At 47.8% G+C, this 24,665-nt stretch overlaps 1 pseudogene; it reads left to right on the top strand.

The window, feature by feature from the left end:
* The first annotated feature begins 21,711 nt into the window (after window positions 1–21,711).
* LOC115282955 lies at window positions 21,712–24,123 on the top strand (annotated as a pseudogene).
* Window positions 24,124–24,665: the final 542 nt, after the last annotated feature.

The raw sequence follows: 24,665 nt of genomic DNA, 5'->3' as shown, positions 1-24,665 counted from the left end.
AGGAGGTCAGTGTTCTTACACTGGGAGACGTATGCCTAAAAAGTATTCCCTTTTGAATCCCCGTTTTCTTTCCTTTCCTTCAGAGTTCTCCCTACCACCAAAATAAACAGCAAAAATGCAGAGATTTAAAACAAACGACTTGTAAACTTTGATGATACAAGTTATCATGCTGCATGGAGAATGACTCCCATGTCTGATAGGGTGTGTTATGTTTGCATTTCACCCCTGTTGTGGTTTCCTGTCAGTCTGTGAGCTTTGGGGAACCTTTGAAAAGACCTTCCTGGGTGAGTCTCAGAAATTTCAGGAAGTACCAATATCAGATGGCTGTCATGCAGTTACTTAACTCTCTAAACTTTACCCACCTCTTCCTGTGTGTGAGCTTTGGATGGGTCTTCCTCCTCCTCAAAAAACACTCCACATATCCTGGGACATTAGCTTTCAAATCTAATGTCAGTCATGGTCCAAATGGATGATTTTAAATTAATGGGCATCCGAATTTCCCCAGGGAGGCTGCTTGGGCTCCACCTAGCCCTACTAAATTAAAGCCTACCAACTGGGAGCCTAAGAATCTAGCACATCAAAGCTTTGAGAACCACCAGTTTGGTTTAATTCCCTCATTTGCCAAAAGGGGAAACTGAGGCCCAAAGAAGTGAACTGAGTGACTCATCCAAGAGCCAACCATCTGGGAGCCAGGCCTTGAATTGTTCTCTAGAGCTTCTCCTGGGGAGACCAGATCCTGGGGATACTTAAAAACCTCTTCAAGCCCAGTTGGGCTCAACTTTGCCAAAAGCTTGACATCCTTCACCTGCCAGTTTATTTAGACCAGGATTACTTTCCTTGCAAAGAAATCTTCTTACTTCTCCCCACTGAACAGCAAAGCCTAGCACCATAAGCTGTCATCAGAAAACCAAAACCATTTGTGACCAGTATCCAGGAACGTAGAGTTTGATGTGCTTTTCAGAAGCAAAACTAGTGAAACCCAACCTGTACAGGGTGAGATCCACCACGTGAAGAGAGGCCGTGAAGAGTGGTGTCAAGAACACAGGCTTCCATGCAATTCCAGGTTCAAGTCCAGTTACACCATTTCAATTTTGTCATCTGCACGACAGGAACAAAATTACTGCAGCATCCACTTCCCAGGGTGATATGGAGAACAAAATCGTTAATCATTTTGTTGGTGTTTCCAGCCAGGCCCTCCTTACAAAACAGCTCTCCTAGACTTCCCACTGAACCGTAATGATCACCGGAGTGTGTAGCGTCATAACAAAGAGCGAGCAAATGAAAGAACTGGTAAAGGACCCCACCACCGTAGTACCTGTTTCTAAACACTTCACAACCCAGTTGAGCCCATCAACACTTCAGCACTTGGGGTCATGCACCGAGGCAGGGGACTGACGCGTGAAGCAGCAAGAAATCTGTGCTTATCAGAATAGCTGACTCGCTGTTGGTTGCAGCCAAGCTAAGGCCCAAGGCAGGATCTGCCTGGGTCTCCTCTCTTGCAGCAAGATTAGCTCATCATTATCCATCACCCCACACCCCGCCGACATGTCCCACTTCCCAAGGCTGGTCTGGGAACCAAGGACAGGTGGATAGTTAATTGACACACTTAAAAAGAAGCAGGTTAATTTGTTCTGCTGTGGCCCAAGTTGTCAACACAGCTGGAGTGTCCTGCTGTCAGGGTAGAGTTGCTGTCAGCTAGGACGTACTGGGTAGTTTGATAGCCTGAGACAAAGTGCAATGTATATATATTTTTTGCCCAAGATTTGCCTTCTCGGGGTCAAGAAACAGAGAGGGCTCTGAACACCAAGCTTGTGTCACAAGGTAACACCCCCTTCTGCAACAGGTGTGAGCTCCCTGCTGGAGGGGGAGGAGATGGGCTGTTTTCTGAGCCACTCTGGCCAGAGACAGAATCCCTAGTCTGACGTGATATTGCCTCACACCTGGGAGGCAAATGCTCCATCCACCTGGGCGCCTGTCTCCCAGGCTGTGCCTCCAGCGCCCTCTACAGGACATTGCCAAGAACTGGATGCAGGAAGCTGGGACAAAACCCTCAAGTTCACACATTTATCTGGGACTGAGGGGGGACTTTCAGCGCTAAAACTGGGAAAGTCCCAGGCAAACTGAGACATGCTGGCCACCCTACTAACTAAAAGGGGAACCCTATTAACTAAAGGGGGATCTAAAGCTGGGTTTAGGGGATAGAGATCCTGCACTATTAAACCACCGTCACTTTTTGGTTGAGATCAGGGAATGAGGAGGAAAGAGCGTGGACCAGAATTCTAAGGAGGGAGGGGCAGGAGCTATCTGAGGATTGGAAGTGAGCTATTGAATAAAAGAGCCCTTTGCCCTGAGTCAAAGCCCCTCCAGTAGGGTTTGGCCATTTATGTTTTTTCCTGGTGAGTTGTGTATTATTCAACTTTTGTCCTCTCAACAAATATTAACACCTATTTTATATATATAAAACACCTATTATATGCCAAGAACACCAGTGATAAAGATCCAGTATAATCTGGCCCCTTTCACTTGGTAGAAGAGTTGTCTATACACATAGTCAGAGTCCAGTGGGTGAACACCAGCAGATGAGAAACTTTGCACAAATGTGCCCTGGAAATGTCTTTACCCCCCTGAGCAGTGAGGAGCTCTTATGGGCACCTAAGGATAGCAAGAACTGCTTAGCAAGAATCAGGCCCAGGGCCTGGGGGGTGGGGGAGCATATGAAGGACAGCTAGAGTCACTTGAGCCCTGCCAGATCCCCAAAGCTAGCCCTCCTTCTCTGCTTGGCCTCAGGAATTGACAGAGCCCAGAAAAGACAGGTGAACACCCTGGTGGAAATGTGAAAGAAGCAATCAAATTTCAACCACAGGAGGTATTTTGTGTGTAGTCCACGATGGGGAAGATTATGTAGCAACATGGGACCATGTATATGCTCTCAGATTAGATTCTCTCAGAAGGTAAATGTATATTAGGATCATATCACAGACAATTAAATACGCGTCTGGTCAAGGACTGGAAGGGAAACTGGGTCCAGGCAGAAACTGAATCCAATGTGTTTGTGGTGAGATCAGGGGTGATCTTTTATTCTCCTCTTTTCAATACTGGGTTTAATAAAGTTACACTATTTTATAATAAACAAGGACAAATGTCTTTAATGTTATAAAGTTCACATGTCCTACATGCTAATGAAAAATGAAGTTAAAAGAAAAACACACACACACACAACTGCTATGAATTAGACCGGTTACCAAAAGAAAGGACAGTCCTAGATGAGCACATCTGAAGTTCCCCAGGAAGAGAAGGAACAAAAGTTTGCATAGGGGAATTAATTCTCCTTTCAACTCATGGGGCTTAATTATTTTATTCATCTTCCCACCCTAACTGGTGCCAGACCTGGCGTTGGAACACCCAGGCCCCAAGTGAAGACGCCGGCTTTGCCAAGCTGCCCTCAGGCAGGCTGGGAGATGTAACAAGAGGCTGGTGTCCTTCCAACAGATGGTCTTTGCAGGATAATAAATCAAGGTGCCATCAAAATGGAGAGATGGAGGCTGATGCGACAGCGAGGCCAGACTGAGCCTCAGCCTCCTACAGCACTTGGGTGCCTGTGGACGACCAAGGAGGCCCAGGGGCCACCAGGACAGATTCCCAGCTGCTGAGGGTCCAACTCTGGGGATCAGAGGTGGGTCCAGCGCTACCCCCTCCCACAGCCCCCTGTCTCCCCACCCCCTCTCCGTGGAACTTCAGAAAAGGCTTAGGATTGTTCATGTAAATTTGAAACAGGATGCTTCCTGTTCATCCAGTTTCAGTGCTGCAGGGAAAGAGCAAAGCCCCACACATTATGTTCTCCACCCAACGCCTATCCCAGGACCCAAGGCCTCCCTCACCCCCAAGGCCTGGCCTGGATTGCGGACAAAAAAGTAGGTATTAGCTTGTTGAGACAACTCTGTACCAGAGCTTTATCCATTTGCAAACATGATTCTGGGGTCCCAGGTGACCACCCTGAGGGGTCACCTAACACCTATGCCCCTTGCCATTCACTCTACTTGCTGTACCCTAGAAAGACAGAAGAAACAGGAAACTACCTCAGTAGAACCTTTCTGGCCCCACCTGAAAACCAACCGACCCCCTTCCCAAGCCCCTAGGCCAGGCAAATCCCTGCAGTGCCAGGGCTGAGTTTGCAAACATTCCTGCCCTCTTCCTCCTGTCCCAGACCAGCAAAGGGCTCTGTTACTCCCAGCGGCCCTGGCTGGGTGTCCCCCGAGCCTGGATCCTGACCCTGATGAGATCCTAGCTCTCTCAGATCCAGAAGGAGGCTTTGCCATGAAATTTCCTTCCCAGCCTTGTCCCCAGCCTCTTCCTCCAACACAGACAAAAACAGGCTGCCTCTTCTCCAGAAAAGAAGATGGAGGGACCAGTGATGGATCTTTTTCATGTGTACATCCAATACTAACTGACAGCTTAATAGATAGCCAGGTGATAGGGCACACTCTGGGATAAGGGGGGACCTGGACACAGGCCCAGGGAAGTGGTATCTTGGAGATGGAGGAGAGAGATGCCTCCAGCTGGGGTCACACGCTTGGTCACTGAGCCAGAGGAGCTCACAGAAGGGACATAGCGAACCTTGGAGTGCGAAGGAGCAGAGGGCTCCCTGCACGATGACCCTCATGCTTCTCCGTTAGTTTTGCAGTCCAGTGGGAATGCCCAGTAGCCCTGTATTTTGATGTCTGTCAAACAAAGGGAAGAATAACCCCTTTCCTCCCAGAAGCCCTGATCTCCAGCTTCTCCTCCAGCCCCAAGCTCTCACACCCCAAACAAGCCAAAACGCCCAGCAGACAGGAGAGGGCTGCCATGATGTGCCCTCCCCAGCAAGCCCCCTGCCCATCCTCCATGTCCCAGGCCCTTGTTCTCAGTTCAGCTAAGCCACCCTAGGGAGTCCTCCCAAGGGGCAATGGGAATGGAACTGTCTGAACTGCAAACACTCTGGCCGCTTTGGAACTTCACACTTGCTCTGTCATTGCTGATTTTCAGCGCAGAGCATGTGGTCCCAAGAGCAGGGGCCACTGGGTCCAGACACTCTGCCCTGGGACTTGGCATCGGGCTTCCAACATGAGTCTGCCTCAGTTGGCGCTAGCACTCCCTCCCTTCCCCCACCCCAACCCCTGTATTTAACCCTTGTGTTTTTGTGCAAGTCTGTCTGCACCAGGCGACTGCAATCTCTTGGAGAAGGGGCTTCATCCATTGGCCTCTTATTCTCCCCACCTTCCCACCAGCCTGTGGCATATATCAAGTTATCAGTGAAGTCTGCCAAAGCAACAAAAAAGTTTGGGGGCATGCCTACTAGACTGTGGGGAAGTCACCCCTCTCTTGGGAGCAGATACTGCAATTAGGAGCTCTCAAATTCCCAGGGCTTCGGGGTCGGGGGTCCCCAGCCTCCAGGAGAGTCCCGCAGCTGGGAGCGATGAGCAGATGGTGCCTCAGCAGATGAGCTGAAGAGCACGTCTCTTCTGTCTTTCGTGGCCAAATGGCTCCACCCAGAGGAGAGTCGGCTGGGATCCCCATCCACACAGACTTTCCTCCACCCGGTAAGGATGAACTTTCTTGAAGAAACTCAGAAACCCCAGCACCTCTCCAAAATAGCTCTGATGAATTACCTCTTTTTTTCCAGAATAACCAGTACCCAGCCCTTGCCTCCAACCCCAGGAGGGCCTCCTGTCTGCAAATGAGAGGGAAATGGAGGCAGCTCAGAATCTGCCTCTCATCTGGGGGAAGCTCTGAGAACCGAATGAGGCAATCCACGGATGGGCACAAGCTACTGAAAAGTACAAGGCTCTGCTCAAACCCAAGGGGGTTTTTGGTTGTTGTCTTCAGGGCAAGAGGTGCTGTAAGAAAATTCTCCCCTCCTGTTTTCACTTCCTCTTCTCTCTCTTTACCCTGGGAAGGGGAAAATCCTGCGAAGATTTGCAGCTGATGTATAAAAATACCAAAACAAAATTCTAGTTGCCTTTTAACAGTATCTTCGGGTGGCAGCCACGAGACTGAGTTCTGACGTTCCAGATTCAAAGCCTAAAAGAATCACGAGACCAAAACAAATTGTGGGAGTGGTAATGGCCTCTGGTCCAAGGCACCACCGTACTGTCAAAGACCTTCCAGCCTGGACGTGGATGCCTCTAAATGATCCCCACACTGTTACTGTCTTCAGGCAACTCTCTGGAAGACATTGTCTCTGGATTATGCTAGAGTCCATGGACCTACCACCCACTGGTCCCTGGTGGGGGCCACGTGGTATTTCAATGACATAGAGAACCCAGAAATACCCAATCCTGCCAAACCTCCTCCCCCTCCCACAAGAAGTTCCCAAGGAAGCCAGACCAAGGAACAGCAGCTAAATGGGAGTCACAGTCCCGTAGCCACACCAGCACTGTTCATGTCACAAAGCTCTGAGAGCTGTTCTTACATTTACTGGAATTAATAGTAACACATATCTGTGCTACGTTTACTACTGTGCTGGGCCTGGGCGTGAACAAAGCTGGGAAGAACAATGAAGGACTCGCAAGAGGGAAGGCCATGTTCCGTGGGTTCAATAGTGGGGAAGTGAAGAGTGAGGAGGTGTGGCTGGAAGGTGGTCCCAGTGTGCCTTTGAGAGACTGTAGGCCTTGACACAAGCTGCCTGAATTGCTCCCCTCAGCCGCACCCCAGCCCAATGAATGCCTACCGACCCAAGGGTGTGGTCCCAACCTGAGTCACCATGGTAACCTCAGAGCCTGGCTCTTGATGGGTAGTTTATGACAGAAGAGGGGCTGGGTAAATGTTCCCTGAATGAATGAATGAATGAACAAATGAATGAATGAATGCCAAGTGATTGTAGGGCTAGCCTTAGGACAGACGCCTTACCTTATACCACTTTTGTCCCCATAGGGCTTCACAATGAAGCAGCCCCTTCACTGGAAGGACTACCTCGCCCAACATTTTTTTAAATGTTTATTTCTTTTTGAGAGAGAGAATGTGAGCAAAGGAGGGGCAGAGAGGGGGTGGGGGTGGACAGAGGATCTAAAGCAAGTTCTGCACTGACAGCGGTGAGCCCGATGCGGGGCTCAAACTCACGAGATCATGTGATCTTGAACTGTGAGATCATGACCTGAGCCAAAGTCAGATGCTCAACTGACTGAGCCATCCAGGTACCCCTCACTCAACATTTTAAAAATCCTTTCCCTTCATTCCTTCTTCTTGCTCATCCGAGGCCTGAGACTTTAGCCCTTCAAGGCACTAGTGATGTCCTGCTTTCTTCCAGGAGAATCTGTGTTCTTTAGAAAGGATAATAGACAAGTGACTCATGAAGGGCTACTACAGGAGTAAAATGGGGCCATTTCAGTCATCCAGGACAGGGGCAAGGAAGGTGACATTTCTGCTTCCTGGCCCTCAAATCTCACTCTGCATCCACAGGCAGCATCTTCCACCCAGGGGTAGAACTGGCCTTCCTATTTTATGTAAAGTGAATTAAATAGAATCAGTTTTCATAATTGATTGACACAGAAATGCCCGAATGGCCACCCTCGCGCTGGGCACCTTGCCAGCACTGGGCCTTTGGCACGCCATTGTCCCGGGTTTCCTCCTCCGCCTACCTTGCTTCCACCTGGGGGGGGGGGGGGCGGGTCTGTTAGTCATTCCACCTGTTTGTTGTGTTACAGGCCTTTGGAGAGAGGTTGCCACCCCCTAGCATGACTGTCTGCTGGAATGTGGGTGCTGTTCTTAGACAGCATTTCCCATTTTCCTGGGTGACGTGACTATCTCACTAGGCACTGGAGGTGGGCGCTCAAAAACACCAAAGAACACATTTGCACAGAATGAGGGGGCGTCTGTTTGCCTTAGAGATCTGGCCTATGTGGTTTTCCTTCAGAGCTAGGCACAGAGTTCAGCCTCAAAAAAAAAAAATTCACTTTTGGGAAAAGAAAAAAAAACATATAAAATGCAGAAGAAGAACTGTCTATTTAAAGTAATCACGTGGTGAATTGTTGCAAAGTGGTAAATCCTTTTTTATAGCAAGTCATCTTTTTTTTTTAAGGGAGAGAGAGAAAGAGAGAGAGAGAGCTCGTGAGCAGGGGGGAAAGGGCAGAGGGAGAGGGAATATCAAGCAGGCTCCATGCTCCAGCTGAAGCATGGAGCCCGACGCGGTGCTCTATCCCATGATCCTGGGATCATGAACTGAGCCGAAATCAAGAGACTCAACCGACTGAGCCACCCAGGCGCCCCTCTAGAGCAAACCAACTTAATTGACTTTTCAGGATGTGGATTTGTTAAAGATTTGAAGTGAACTGCATCCTTCTAGATTCACTTTTACTACATGCTCCCTGATGTCAAGGGGCTAAGATCTCCTAAACGTGGCATTCAGTTACAGAACCCTTATCATACCCACAGCACTAGGGAAGGGTAGGAATCTAATCCCTTTACCTAAGGAAGTCAGAATTTCCGCCATTAAAGGGAAAACAAAAGGAAGTGTCACAAACAAAACAATTCATGCTCCACATTTCACGGTTAGTGAGCCGGTCCTTCATTCTTTTCTCATTTTTGCCAGGAAAATTAAGTTCAGCAGGCCTGCTTTTTTTCTTATAATGCCAACTGACGAAACTGCCTTTAAAATCAAGCCGTCATCATGAACATAAGTCCCTAAGGGGAAATTGCAGGAGACGGCCCCCATCCCCACACAGCTAGGAAGAAGAGGTACCACTCTACATTAGGAAACCGACCCAAAGAGTCCGATCTGATAAAGTGTTGGGATGGAAAGTTTTACAAGACTATAAATTTTGTTCTCCAGGGCAGGGTGTAGACTTATGTGAGTATCCATCACTGTTCTCAACTGGACTTAGAATAAATCTGTCCCTGGATGAATTCACTCAACAAAGCAGTATGGTAAGATTCCTAAGGCTTTAGAAGTTGTTGCCATGTCCTATTTAAAAGAAGGAGGAGGAGGGGGAGGAGGAGGAGGAGGAGAAGGAGAAGGAGAAGGAGAAGAAGAAGAAGAAGAAGAAGAAGAAGAAGAAGAAGAAGAAGAAGAAGAAGAGGAAGAGGAAGAGGAAGAAGAAGGAAGGAAGGAAGAAAAAAAGGAAAGGAAAGCAAGACAAGAAAAAAGAAAGGAAAGAAAAGTCCCGGGGCACCTGGAGAGCTCAATTGGTATTCAAGCAGTAGGGTGTGGGATTTTGATTGGCCCAGACTAGGGTAGAGAAATAGATTTGTGGGAGGGAATGATATGAGCTCCAAGAGCACATTGTTGGTTACATTTCAGCAAAGTGGAACCAGCCAGAAGAGTTCCCAGAATCAGGTAAATTACACTTACATGTATGCATAATTTTTTTTTGGTGGGGGTAGCCCGTGGATGTGACAGTGCTATTTCTTCTGAGAATTCTAAGGGGTCCCGAGAATTGAACCACCTGTACAATTTGTGTCTGACTAATCAAGATCTCAATGACACCCCATAAGGCAACCGAAATTCAATATTTGACTCTGCAGGTTGAGACTTAACTTTAACACTTACAAGTTTTCATTGAGATGCTACTTTTTTTTATATGAGTGACTTTTAGTGATGCGTGATGATTGTTTTTCCCATCCCTCATTCCTCTCTCTCCCAACTGTTCATCTTGAACAAGAGAAATATTTGATAACACAAAGCAAAGTGACAGGGACTTGATGATAAAGATGTGTTTGTCTTGTTTCACAATGAAGACTCTAAAGGATCCAAAGGAAGAAGTTCAGGTTGGACAAGGAGGGCCTCTTGGGGAGACAGGTGTCAGGGACCACATCTCTGGAGATGCCCACCCACTGTGGATTTTAAACAACTCATGGGCCATTCAATAGAGAAATAGTGTTTAGCCTTAGCCCTGTGAATTTCAATACCTGAGTCTTTCAAATTATGTTCTAAAGCCCACAGGCTCTTAGGTTTCATTTTTTTACTGTTATGCAAGTGGAAGAAGAGGAAATGGGAATGGCTTTGTAGGTGATTTGATAGAGAAACCAACAGTAGAACATAGAAATACAGAAATGTCAGTTTCTAGATAACAGCCCATTCTCAAGTGAGCTAACCAGTCAGAATTACAGGTGTCTGTGAGGGCTTTTGGTTTTTACTATTTAATGTTTATTATTTTGAAAGAGATAGAGGGAGAGAGAGAGAGAGAGAGAGAGAGAGAGAGAATCCCAAGCAGGCTCTGCACTGACAGACTTGGGGCTTGAATTCATGAACCGTGAGATCATGACCTGAGCAGAAATCAAGAGTCGATGCTTTATCGACTGAGCCACCCAGGTGTCCCAATATGCAGTCATTTAAAGTGACATTGTAGAAGAATAGTTAATTACAAGGAGGAAAGTTCATGATGTATTTAAGTGAAAATAGCAGTTACAAAACAACAGGTGTTATATACCTATTTTTGAAAGGCATATATTCTTTTTAAGAACATTTTTAATATTTATTTTTTTAGAGAGAGACAGACAGACAGAGCTCGAGCTGAGGAGTGACAGAGAAAGAGGGAGACACAGAATCCAAGGCAGGCTCCAGGCTCTGAGCCATCAGCACAGAGCCCAGCACGGGGCTCGAACCCATGAACTGTGAGATCATGACCTGAGCTGAAGTCAGACACTTAAATGACTGAGCCCCCCAGACATCCCTTCTTTTATTTAAAAAAAAAAAAAAAAAGATTGGACAGACAGGCACCTAGATGGTTCCGTCAGTGAAGCGTCCAACTCTTGATTTTACCTCAGGTCGTGATCTCATGGTTGTGAGTTTGAGCCCCACGTTTGGGCTCTGTGCTGGGTGTGAAGCTTACTTAGAAAAAATAAAAAGATTGAGCAGATATGGTCATCTCTTAGTAGTTTATTTCCTTTGCATAATTCTCAGCATTTCACATTTTACTTTTGCAGCTGAACAAATGTAGTAAGTAAACATCCCACTTGCTATTGGCTGAATTGTGCCCTTTCCCAAACTAATATGTTGAAGTCCTAATTTCTGGTAACTCAGAGTGGATTTGGAAACAGGACCTTTAAAGAAGGGATTAAGGTCAGGGCGCCTGGGTGGCTCAGTTGGTTAAGCATCTGACTTTGGCTCAGATCATGATCTCCCAGTTCTTGGGTTTGAGTCCCACATCAGGCTCTGTGCTGACAGCTCAGAGCCTGGAGCCTTCTTGGGATTCTGTGTCTCCTTCTCTCTCTGCCCCTCTCCTGCTCACTCTCTGTCTCTCTGTCTCTGTCTCTCTCTGTCTCTCTCTCAAAGATAAATAAACATTAAAAAACTTTAAGAGGGAATTAAGGTCAAATTAGGTCCCAATCCAATCCTAATCCATCATGGCTAGCATCCGTCACACAATGAAGAGGTGAGGACACAGACCACACAGACAGAGGGACAACTGTGTGAGGGAGGCAGCCACCTGCCAGCCTATGAGGGAGGCCTCAGAAGAAACCAACTGCCCACACCTGGATCTCGAAGACCCAGCCTCCAGCGCTGTGAGACAATAAACATGTGCCCGCCACCCGGTCTGCAGTGTTTGGTTATGGCACCCCAAGCCAACTAACTTAACACCCTCCTGGTCTTCAAAGACCAGCTCAAATGCCAGCCCTGCCCCAAAACCTCCTCTTACCCCCAAACTGCCCCTCCTTCTGCCTTTCTGTCGCCACCACTTTTGTGTCCTCTGGCCTCATTTAGAGTGACGCTTGTCCACACTTCTCCCCAGCTAGGCCTTAAGCTTCTTGGGGGCGACGCCTGCGCCTCACTCCTCTCCTTGCCAGCTGCTAGGCCCGGCTGGGATGCCCGCACGAAAGAACAGCTTCCCCCGGCCGCCAGTAGGGGTCAGACCGCCGAGAGCTTTCCCCTTCCCTGGGTGTGCCTGTTTGTGTCTGCGTGTTGGCGTGTGTCCGCGCTGGGGGAGGGTGTGGCGGTTCCAGGAGGGCGCCACTTGGTGCCAGCTGTGCAACCTTGGAGGCAGTCACTCTTCACACCCACACCTAAAAAGTTCACACAACATTTTCATATGTATCCTCTCGTTTCGTTGTCATGACAATCTCCGGTTCACAGGACAGGTAACCATCCTCCAAGAAGGTGGAGAAACAAAACATTTTGCTGTGGAAACTTATAACAATAACAGCCAGACCGTAGGGAATGCCTGCAACGCCGCATGACTTGTCCCAGTTAATTCTGGCCACAAGCCTAGAAGGGAGGAATTATGACTTGACCTATTTTACAGATAAGGAAACTGAGGCTCAGAGGGGTTGCCCAAGATCACAAGACAGGAAAATGGTGGAGTTAGGGCTTAACCACGGGTTTCATAGCCACAGCCCACGCTCGAAACCAATATGTCCCACTGCCCCCTTCCCACGTAAATTAGTACATAGAGAGGGTGCTCCATGAGGGGAACGAGCAGGAACTGTTTCGAATATCAGAAACGGAGTTCTGGAAGGTCTTCTTCTAAATAATGAGATTTGAGCTAAGCCTTTTGGACACAGTTGAGTAGAGAGGATGGGGAGGGGTCAGGCTGCCTCGCTTAATGCTATTTAGGACTGAGTTTCACAAGTCAGATTTAACCACTGGATTCAACTCTCTACATCCCCCACGGGCCCCCCAGCAGGTGCCCTTCCCTGGGCTGGGAGGTGCAGGGGAGAGGAATACGAAGAGAGCTCCCTTCCCCGGGGAAGGCAGACTGTGCCTACTGGCAGGGACTCAAGAGGACATGCCATTAGTTCCATTGCCCTGGTTTAAGGCTCTACCCAGGGCTTTGAGCGGGGAAGCCCTGCTCCCAATTCTGCCATGAATTTCCTTCCTTTTTCTTTTTTTTTTCCTTTGGGGTACCTGGTTTGTTTCTGATGCAGGTGAATCTCAGAATAGTGACACTGCCACGAATTTTCTATTGAGATTTGAGGCAAATCTAGCCAGTCTCGTGACCTCAGCCTCTGCACCTGGAAATGGAGTCTCTGAATATGTATTGCAGAATGACTTCCGTAAGCTAACGGCAATCATTTACATGCAATTTCCATTCTTTCTCTCTCTATGTTTTCCTTTTTCTAATGTGATTTTAGGGGCATCTGGGTGGTTCAGTTGGCTGGGCGACCGGCTCTTGGTTTCGGCTCAAGTCATGATCTCACGGTTCAGGAGTTTGAGCCCTGCGTCAGACTCTGTGCTGACAGTGCAGAGCCTGCTTGGGATTCTCTCTCTCTTCACTTTCTGCCCTCCCCCTGCTTGATCTCTCTCTCTCAAAATAAATAAATAAACTTAAAAAAAAAAACAATAAGTTTAATGTTAAGGAGAGAGGTCGAAACAAAGACAGTTTTAAAAGTCAGCAACATCTAGGGGCACCTGGGTGGCTCAGTCGGTTGAGGGTCTGAGTTAGGCTCAGGTCATGATCTCACGGTTTGTGGGTTCAGGCCCCGCGTCGGGCTCTGTGCTGACAGCTAGCTCAGAGCCTGGAGCCTGCTTCAGATTCTGTGTCTCTTTCTCTCTCTGCCCCTCCCCTGTTCACCCTCTCTCTCTACCTCTCAAAAATAAATAAAATGTAAAAAAAAAAAAAAGTCAGCAACATCTAGATAAAGGTCATGGGAGTGGATGGACACTCCCTGAGGATGTTTGTTAAATGAAAGAAATGTTAATCCTTCCTCCCAGGCCCACCGCACAGTTCCACACAATCAAAAACTCTAACCTTGGCAATTAAAATAAAGAAAAACAGCTACTTATTGAAGGAGGGGATAGAAATATCACCAACCACCAGTTTTCACACCCCTGGACCGGATGATGCTTTCAGAGAAGATGGTGTATGTGGGTTGACCTCACAGTTCCCCCAGGAAAGCCAGAGAAAAAGAGTTGGGTCTACAGAAATAATGTGACCCCAACAGTAGCACCCATATGAATCCAGAGGGTCTGGTTTGGGGCCCTCTCCTAACTTCTGCCCTTCTAGCTGGACCCACTCCCACCAGAACAGGTACTGGAACAGTGGGGCCATACTTCTCATTGGCTTATTTCTTGTAAGGCTCAAGACACAAGATGGAGTGTTAAGGAGTTGACTTGAGGAAATTTTCTTACACAAAGTGAATATATGGGAACACATCTCTGGCTGGGGCCCACATGACCAACAAAAAGACACTTTCTTGTCTCTTTTTTTTAAGAGAGAGAGATAGAATGCAAGTGGGGGACGGACAGAGAGAGAGGAAGACACAGAATCTAAAGCAGACTCCAGACTCTGACCTCAATGCAGGACTCGAATTCATGAACTGTGAGATCATGACCTAAGCCGAAGTCGTCCACTTAACCGACTGAGCCACCCAGGCGCCCCTGCAAAGTCACTTTAGACTTATATGCACATTTAGCACCTTGGCATGTATCTGATTCCTCTGTGTTTTTTCTTTTCTTTTCTCTCCTTTTCTTTCTTTCCTTCTTTCTTTTCCTTTTCTCTTTCTTTCTTTTCTTTCCTTCTTTCCTTCCTTCTTTTTTCTTTCTCTCTCTCTTTCTTTCTGTCTTTCTGTCTTTCCTTTCTCTCATCTCTCTCTTTCTTTCTCCCTTTCTTTCTTTCTTTCTTCCTTCCTTCTTTCCTTTCTTCATTCCTTCCTTCCTTTATAAGAGAAAAATATCTGCAGAGGAAATTTCTTCCATGTGGAATGAACCCTCTACCTTTTTCATCCCAGCCTCCAAGATTAGATGTCCAAACCCAGTTTTGAGAATATGGTGATCCCCTTCTCCAGAAGGTAAAGAAGAGAGGGGTCCCCTCATTCTCTCATCCTATAATCCCGAGGCTGCTTAAGTCGTGCCTGGCCTCTCCTGATTGCTCTCAGTTTTTGCATTCTGCAATGCCACCAGCAAATCAAGGGGCTGGGGCTCTGTAAGGAAACCTCATCCTCCTGAGCTGCTGCAGAATCTAAGAAGATGTGGTAAAAGAGAGAGATTTCCCAGTAACTGTGCTTACGTGGTTCCGGGGCCCTTGCAAGCTCTGTCTGTGCCTGGTGATTCTCTTGTCAAGCAGGACAGTCTATCAGTGCCACCAGTCATTTGGTGCAACAAGCCCCCCTCATCACCTTTATTCACTCATCTGACAAACATTATACATTTATCTGCCCAGCACCATGTTCTATACTGGGGATACAAAAATGAAAAGACAAAGTCCTGTCTCCAAGGTCTCAAGACCTAGTAGGAGAATGAGAAAGTCTCCATTCTTTCTTTCTCATCCCCTCACCCCCACTCCGGCCCCATATCCCTGATATCAGGAAGTTAAACAAGCCTGGGTCGAGTCAAGTTGGAAAAACTATTGAGTTGGGCTGTTGACTGCCATTTAGGCTAAGAACCCAGTAGAATCTGAGATATTTTAGAGTTTGCAGTAATCTTGGTAGCCCAGATGATCTTCTATGTGGTGCTATTTGGGGTGGGGTAGGGGTAAGCCTTACTCTAGGCTCCAGTAAGGGACAAGCCTACAAAAGGAAGATAAAACAATCACAAAGCTGAACACACTGCCTGTTCCCTTGGAGAAAAGAAAATGATACAAGTAGAAAAATATGCAGGCAACAGAGAGTAATGCAGGGACAGGCAGCCAAGTGGGGAAAGGTGTGAATCCAGGTACCAAACTCCATGTAAGGGCCCTGAGGTCTGGCCCCAGCAGCAGGGCATGGAAAACTGTTACCACCTCCCCTTTTCTGATTGGGGAGGCATGGAAGGTGAGTGGAGAGGTTGCTTGAGTAAACTAAACTCATGCAAACCCCATCCCAGCCCTCTCCCTGCCAACAACTTGGTGCCAAGAGGCTGGGTCTAATTGGATCTGGTTAGGTCTGGTCAGGTCTGGTTGAGTCTGATCAAGTCTGATTGGATCTGGTTGGATCTAGTCAGGTCTGATCAGGTCTAGTTGAGTCTGGTCAAGTCTGGCTGGTTCTGGTTGCATCTGGCCAGGTTTGGTTGGGTCTGGTTAGGCTTGGTCAGGTATGGTTGGATTTGATTAAGTCTGGTCAAGTCTAGTCAGGTCTGATTGGGTCTGGTTAGGTCTGTCCAAGCATGAAGCTGAAATACTACCCTTGCTCTACATGGACTAGTAGTCAACACAGACAACTGAGTTCAACTCCCAGACTGCTCCTTGCTAGGAAAAGTCTCTGACTCTCTTTAAGCTTCAGCTTTCTCATGTGTAAACAGGGACATTATCGGTACTTACCATGAAGTTGTTGTGAGGAGTACATGAGACAACCTGAATAAAGCACTTGAACGGTGCCCAGCAGAAGTGGGGTCTCAATACCTGTTATTATTAACTACCTGGTGTCTTTCCACCTGCCACCCCTGCCCCAGCAAAACAGACTCTGCTCCACCTGGAACTCACATCACCATCTGGTTTTATCTTTCATTTTCTGCCCTTGGAGAGAAGAGACTTGTTTGACTCAGATCTGTCAGAATTCAAATGCAAGTGAGAATTTAAGTGATTCTTGTGAGAGAATGAAGGAAAAGAAAGAACTTAGAAGTGATGGTGTCTATTGGCAGAAATATGTGACCTGTTCCAGTTCCCAAAATACAACGTAGATTGAGTTGCGGCTAGTTAGAGAGAAGTGGACATCAAAGCTAGACTTGCTATTACTCCAAGTGTGGCCTTTGGGCATCCCCCGTAAGTTTGTTAGAAAAGCAGACTCTCATAACCCTCACCAGGCCTATGGAATTGGGATCTGAATTTTAACACAATGGCTCCTACGCTCTCCTATGCTACATTTGAGATGTACTGGATAGACCAGCGGTTCTCAGTCTTGGCTACACTGGGATCATCTAAGGAGCTTTGAAAATTCCTGAGGCCAGGCTACATCTCAAAACAACTCGAATCTCATTTCTATTTACAGCTCACCAGGTTTTTCCAATACACAACCTGGGTTGAGAACCACTGGGCTACACCATCCCTACAATCTATAGGTCAAGAAACTAAGGTCCAAGAGGTAAACTGATCCTCCCCCTCACCTGGCAAGTGGATGACAGTGCTTGCCACTTGAGCCCAAGTCTCCAACTCCAAGGCTCCTTTCTCTATACTTCACTGCCCTATAGGAGTTTGGGAAATGGGGGCGGGGAGGAGAGAACCAGGTTTCCCTTTCTGATTTGGTGTCTCTGTGGTTGAGTCCTCATGCCAGGTGCTGAAGGAGGGCTTCCTGGACGTGGGCAGCCTTTGAGCTTTGAATTCCATGATAAACTATGTCCAGGGGGCCTCAGCCTCCCAGGTGGTAAGTTTCCAAAGCTCAGGGCCACATGGGCTTCTGCTTCCTATCAGGCAGCCAGTCTCTGGGTTAAAACACTCTTACCCAGACAGCCTGGCCCTGCCATTCCCACACACCTCTGTCTTCCCAGAGCTTCAAGTGCTCGGGGACTGTCCCACCTCCCAGGCCACAAGGTTCTCAGAACTCAGGTGAAGTTTCTGAGCCCCCACAGTCTCAGCTCCCAGCCCCTCACAGAACTGCTGGGACAGGCCCGTTCTCAAGTCAGCAACCGCGACAGTCTCGAAACCCTCAGGGCTAGAGGCTCCCTCGTGACTTGTTTTTGCTCTCTTGTCAGGGTTTTGGGTGGGTGTGTGTGTGTGTGTGTGTGTGTGTCTCAAACCTCTGATTGTCTCTGCTTTCTGACTTTTTCTGGTGTGTTTTTGAAGTGGCTTTTTGTTATTCTGCCTCGACTCACTCACCTTTCTCAGCAGCCGTGGAAAACACAGCCCTGTTCTACTCTCCGCTGAGCACTTGGATTCCATGTAAACAGGTTGCCTGCCGGCCTGAGCGAGCTGAACAGGTCAGAAGGGCCTGGGCCTGTCGAGCCCTTGAAAATAACATGTGGCATAAAGTTTCCCCATGCTCAAGGGGGAGGATGGGGTAGACACAAGAAAGCATAAGGAACTTTCTAGGCACAGGATTATTGATGACCCAGGCAGCCCTGGAGCAGGCAAGGATAGGACTGTCTCCTTCCATAAGCATCCGGCCTGCTAGAGAGAGGCTTTTCAGATCTCCTGTCCTGATCATTGAGGGATAGCTGTAGAAGTGTGCTGTCCAATATGGTAGCCACTAACCACATGTGACTACTGAACTCTTAAAATGTGGCTGGTGTGGGGCGCCTGGGTGGCTCAGTGGGTTAAGTGTCCAAATTTGGCTCATGTCATGATCTCACTGTTGGTGGGTTGGAGCCCCGCGTTGGGCTCTGTGTTGATAGCTTGGAGCCTGGAGCCTGCTTCAGATTCTGTGTCTCCTTGTCTCCCTCTGTCCCTCCCCTTCTTGTGCTCTGTCTCTACCACCAATAGGCGACTCACACTGAAGTTCAGCATCCCTCATAATGAGGACTGACTATGTGCCACGTACTGCCTTAGGTATTGGAGATAAGGATGAATGGAACACTTCTCTGCCCTCTGAGCACTCAGGGCGGGGAGGAATTCAAGGGCTTGCCTTAAAGTCAGGGAGAACAACACACTAAATAGAGGTACCAAAGTCATGCCACGGAGCAGGAAGAAAAGCTCGTAACTCTTCATGATGATGCGGGAAAGTCTGGTGTGGGGGTTGGGGGGCATTTGAGCCGACTCAAGACGGATGAATACAAACACCAGCAAATGGTGAGAGGAGGTGGTATTTGGCAAACACCAAAAGGTGCTGGCGACTCAGGGACTGAAAAGGTATCACTTCCATCTTTCGGTGGTTCTGACAACTCCCTGCAATCAGGAAGCTCCCCCTTGGATCTATCCCACAGCCTCTTACTAACACTGAAATCCCTTCTCTCCAGCTTTCTGCACTGGGAATAGGTGATGAGCACAATCACCTTCAGAGAGTTCTAGATCAATGCACTATCAAGCATGGTATGGTATGTTTTTATTTGGATTATTCACTGCTTTCTTTAAAAAAAAAAAAGCAATTGGCATATAATGTCATTATGTCCATTTTAAAAATGAATCACAGAATTCATAGTCACAGGGCAAAAGTCTGAGTGACTTGAATTCCCCAGGCCTCAGGCCCCGAGCCCACTCTGCACACTCTTCTTGGGATGGCCTGTGCCGGCCCTGTACAAAGAAGGAGGCGGCCAGCCCAAGTCCCGGCTCTCCCACTTAGGACCATGGAAGAATTCACTTCATCTCACTGAGCCTATAAAACATGGGTTGTAGGAATCGTGACCCTTAGATTTGAGGGGTGGGAAAGCGCATTTTGTTAAAAATAACAATAGGATGAAGAACCTGCGACTCTCATCAATGTGGGCCATGGCCAAGTAAGCCAGCCTCTCACATTCTCTCTTTATGAGTCTCTGTGATACACACACACACACGCGCGCGCGCGCACACGCACATTTTAAACTTTAAAGTCTGAAACATACTGGCATTTCAGGAATAAGGCAAGTCCCCAAAGATGGTCTTTCTTCAGAAGCTCACAAAAAAGGAATTAAGAAACTTGCCCATCCGTGACCCAAAGCCAGAGGTATGAAGGGCATGACAGCCACAGGACCTTTGAATATGAGATCCCTTTTTCCATCCATTGACCTACACTCCCCCTTTCCTCAGTTCTGTCCTATAACGTCAAGGACAGAATCAAATTTCCCATCTGCCCCTTCTCCTTATAGCTCTGTGATACATGTCCCTGGAGAGTCCCACACATCATCACAGAACAAAAACAAAAACAACAAAGAAAAAATACCAAACCTGCCCCCTTACCGCCCCCGCCCCTCCACTATGAGTCGCCCACACAATAGGACTTCTTTTACTCGGGTTTCAAATACTAGAAATGAAATGGCTTTTTTTTTTTCACTTCTGCTATTTACACAGAAGTGCCTGCCAGTGACCTCAAGGCTAAACCCACCATAATTCAAGTTTATTTTTAGATTTCTCAGCTGTAGAGATCTACAAAATGCCAAAATGGGTTGAGTGAGCGATTCAGTCAACAAGAGGAAGGAGTTCAGGGCGGGAAGGGGGGGTTGGGGAGTGGGCACCGGGCCCTGTGGAGAACCTGCTGCAGGTTAGATACCTTCCTGGTGCTGCTTCACATCGTCCTACCAGAGATTCAGAGGAACCTCTGTGAGCGATCATACCTTCGCAGGTATTGAAATTGAGGGTCCAGGTAGCTACAGGCCTCTATCAAAATCAATCAGTTCATAGTGGGACCTGGATTTGGAATCAGGGTTTCAACCCTCGAAGCCCATGGTTTTTGTGCCAAATCCTCCCGCCTCCCTTTCCTTCTCCTGTTCACAGCCAATCCCCATGTACCTCCTTGACCTGAGCGTTTGCACTTTCCCTGCCCTAGCAACTTCTACTTTGCCCTTTTCTGCTTGGGAACAAAAATAGGGTCAACCCAGAGAAGGAAACATAAGGTGGTGGTGGTGGTTGTTTTTCTCCCCCCTCAAAGCAGCGGCACAGGCCTGATTCCAACCCATCTAGATGACTGCCTCCTCACCTTGTACAAATCCTGGTGAGGAGAACAGAAGTGAGTTAAACTCCCTAGTAACATGGGCCACCGTGGCCACACAGCTCCAGGCTGGAATCCCAGCTTGCACCCTGGAGGCACTTACACCTCACTAAACCTGCATTTCCTTATCTGTAAATTGGCAGTGATATGCCCACTTGTCAGGGTGGTTGGGCCCAGGTCAGATTCAAGCACAGAGTTGACATCTAAAAACTAATTGCTCTTTCTCTTCCTCTCTTACCTTACAAGGCTACCATCAGGGAGCCGGCCCGCAGGAAGCTCTGGTAACTATCTCTGAAGCTGAATGGATTCATTTAGGCCTGCCTCAAACATCCTCAGGGCCCTGGCAAGAGTATCAAACAATGGAGGCCTACATACCTCACTTCCAGATAGTTGTGTTATAAATCAAGCCAATACACTGTTAAATAACATTGGTTCTAGCCTATTTTGAAAACCTATGTTTCCATAATGAAAAGTATATTTGATAGTGACCTAAAAGGCCGTGTTCAAATTTAGAATTCTCAGACTCCATGGAGAGCTTCCCTCCAGCCCTCAGCCCAGGCCTGTAGTCCATTCCCCTTTTCTCTTCCTCCACCCTTGCTTGCACATCTAAGCTATGTCTATACCACCACCCCACACACACTGCCAGCCTTTGGCCACCTCTTAAGCATAGGACTTTCTGGATGCTGTGACCTGGAGCATGATGCAGAAGTGGGGACAGGGACCCTCCATGTGCCCGTCACTTGCCTGACAAGGAGGAGGGCCATCAGAAGGCCATAAATGGGCCTTCCTCTACCTGGATTTGTGGAAAACATTGTATTTGGTCAAGATGCTGTTTGCCTGTCCTACTAAGCAGGAATTCATGCAGTGAGCTGGCACCAAAAGAGTTAACCTCATTCTTCTTCTGCTGCTAAGCCCTAAACCTGACATTTGAAAAGAAATTATACTTTTGACCATTTCAGTCTATTTGCAGTAATCTTTGTCTTTCTCTACCCCCAGGACAGGAGGCAAAGAGAGAGAGACTCTGATGCGCATATGTTGATATTTACACATAGAATCTCTTCAGCTCTATTTTTGTTCTCTGCTTAAAAAGTCTTTGCTCTGAGAGCTAGAGGGGGTGATGAAACTGTTATATACTGTGTCTCGCTTGTGGTAGTGGTTACACAACTGTATGCATTTATAAAAACCCCTAGATGCGGGCACTAAACTAGGTGAACTTTACTCTACGTAAATTATATGCCCAAAGATTATGTAATAAATGTTCTTTCGTCAAACCACATTTTAAGAAAGGAGCAGGATTTGAAAGAGAAATGTGTTCAGGCATTGAAAATAACTTCCTTCAGTGTGACATTTAGAGTGAGTCAGTGTCATGAACATCTGTCATGTTCGTTGATGCCCATCCTCTTACGAATAGCCTTTCTTTCCTGGAGGAAATTCCTTTGTTGTGGTCCTGCCTCCCCAAGAAGAAGTCAAGAACTCAAACTCCCAGGCTCCCTTGAGCTACGACATGAGCACGTGACCTACTCTCTGCCAATCAGAAACGCTAATGAAGACAGATTTGGAAGTGAGTAGGTGTGGACATCTGGGCAGTAAAGGGCTTGCATTTGTGCTGATATGTTGGCAGTAGAAGTGTTTCACTTTGGGGCTTTTGGTGGTTGTGTGTACAGGGGAAAGAGGATGGATGGGGGAGTTCCATTCCTTGCTCTCTGCTACTCACTGTGAGTCCCCTTTGGGAAAGTCCTTAACTTCTCTGAGTTTCTATTTCCTCATCTGTGGAATGGGCATCAGAATACTTACCTCGTAGGATTGTTGTGAGATCAAATGAGGTGATGCAGGGTCTGGCATGCTGTGGAGTCCGAATAAGTATTAGCTCCCTTCCTTCCTCAAACAGTAGGTAAGATCCTTGAAATTGCTGGCCCTGCCTTATCAGCCTAGGAGCATCCCCAGCATACAGACCCTAAGAGTTTTACTCAGAAGCCAAAGCTGACTTTTAAGGAGCAGGGGCAGGTGGCCATGCAATTAGATAGAGGTAGGCACGTTAAGCTTCCCTCCTCCACCCATCTTCTCCCTGTAGCCACTATTTCATTAGCTCTAGGTGAATCCTGTTTGGGGCCAATTCAACAGAAAGTGCTTTAGTGTGATTTAACATCCACTGGTTGAGGACCAAGAATATGCCAGATGCTTTGTTAAGCATCTAAGAAATAAACAAGGTGCCACTTAGTTGTACCCTGATGGAGAAAGATGCATCCAGGCCTGGGATAAATATTAGACTGAGGGGTGCCATCACGGCAGTGTGAACAGCATGCGTGGGCATCAGGCATGAATGGCATGCTGCGGGCATGAGACATCAGAAATTCCTCAGGAGCTGATGGCTGTTGGAGCTGGATCTTCAATGACAAGTTAGAGTCTAACAGGGGAAGAAAGTGACTTCTCTCCTTGAGAAGTGCATAGAGATTTGGGAGAATTCAAAGTTGGCCCAGAATGGCTGGGTACAGGTTGGGGTTAGAGACTGAAGCCAGAGCTGGTGAACGCTCTGTGTTGAGAAGGGGTTTGCACGCACAAGAGGAGAATGGAGGAGACATGGCCTCCTTAAACAACTGTGAGAGAAGGATGGTTTCAAGACTCCTCCTGTGTTTTCTTCCTCACCAGTGCTCTACTGAGATTTCCTAAATGTGCTTACACTAAGCTTCTCTGAACCCCACATCCCCTCCTGGAGATGATCTATGGAATCCCCAGCTGTGAGGCCAGAGAGGAAATCCAAGATCATCTGGTTCAATTCCCAGAGGGGGAATCAAGAGAGGGGCCCCTGGAAACTTGCTTGGCCAAGCTGAGACTGGAACCCCAAACTCTCCCATCACAACAGATGGTCTTGAGCTCAACAAGCATAAAGACACTGGGCTTTCTAATAACTAAAATGTACAAACTCCAGCCACTGAACCAGCAGCCCGTGGACGAGAGATCATGGGTGGCTTCTTGGAATGCACCATGGGGGTTGCTGAGTGGCTCTAGGCCCTGGGCCTGAGCCTGATCACATGCCCCAATTCGAGAGAATCCTCCTGGACCCAGGAGTGGACCCTGATTGCAGTGAAGTCAGATGGGGTGCAGCAGCAGCTTGTTGGGGATGAATTCAGTGCTTTGATATGAGGGGCTTCAAACTGGTGAGGATGAAGATGCTAAAGGCACCAGAGTCCTTGCCAACATTACCATGACCTGCAGAGGAAACCCTTCCACTCAGTTCTCATCAGCTACATGAGCTCCCGTCAATGGCAGCGATCATCTGGGAAGGCCCCAATGAGGTCTTGTCCTCAAGGGCCATGATAGGACAGACTGACTCAGCAGAGACTGCTCCCGAAACCATCAGAGGGGACTTCAGCATCCACATCGGCAGAAACATCATCCACACCAGTGACTCCACGGAGGGGGCCCAGAGGGAGACCCAGCTATGGTTCCAGAGCAGTGACCTGGTGGATGGGGCAGACGAAGGCAACCAGAGCGGCATTTACCCAGCCTGAGCACTCAGGCTGCCCTCAGCCACCCAGGATCAACTACCTCTGTCAACAAGAACTTGAGCCCACATCCATGGTTTACCTATCTGTTCCAGACCACCTCCTGCCCCACTTCAGCCCAGAGGGGTTGAGCAATCAAACTTCATGTGCCTTTAAGTATCCTAAGCCAACAAGAACTTGGACCAGATTTTTTCTGTATCAAAGTACCAGACAATATTTGGGGTGCCTCCAAAAGTGTATAGTGTGACCTCCCTTCCCCCAGACGGGGTGAACATTAAAATTCAATATGTCGTGCAGGCAGGCGGATCACTTGTCAGTTTCTGCCACGTCTGAGATAGGGATGAAGACTTTACGCCAAGTTGTAAGAGTTTGAGATAGAAATAAAGCTTACCGTCTCACACATCTTAACGAATTAATTAACCAATTAACATGTGCAGACTCCGTTGTCAAATAAGTAGGATTAGCCTAGTGGCAGGCTCGGCCTGGGGGGTGGGAAGTTGGCACTGTGGATCTCTCACCCATCACTTGCCTTAAGATCAACCTCACTATTTCCGGCCCCTGCTTTCACCACAGAGGCTATTTTAGCCCTAGTTTCCAGTCGCCCTCACCACCTCATCAAGATAAAAAGGTCACTGAAGAAGTCATCATCAGGTTCTCACTAAGGAACAAAAAGAGCCAAGGGGATTCTGGGCAACCCTCTGCCACACGCAGGGGTTCTGGCATGGAGCTGTTGTGACGGTTGGCATAGCGTGGCCATCCCTTCCCCCTTCCCTGCCTCTCCCCCTCACC

This window comes from Suricata suricatta, chromosome 17 (genome assembly GCF_006229205.1).
Source record: "Suricata suricatta isolate VVHF042 chromosome 17, meerkat_22Aug2017_6uvM2_HiC, whole genome shotgun sequence".
NCBI lineage: Eukaryota > Metazoa > Chordata > Mammalia > Carnivora > Herpestidae > Suricata > Suricata suricatta.
The sequence above is the reverse complement of the archived record's forward strand: the minus strand, read 5'-3'. Positions and strand labels throughout refer to the sequence as shown.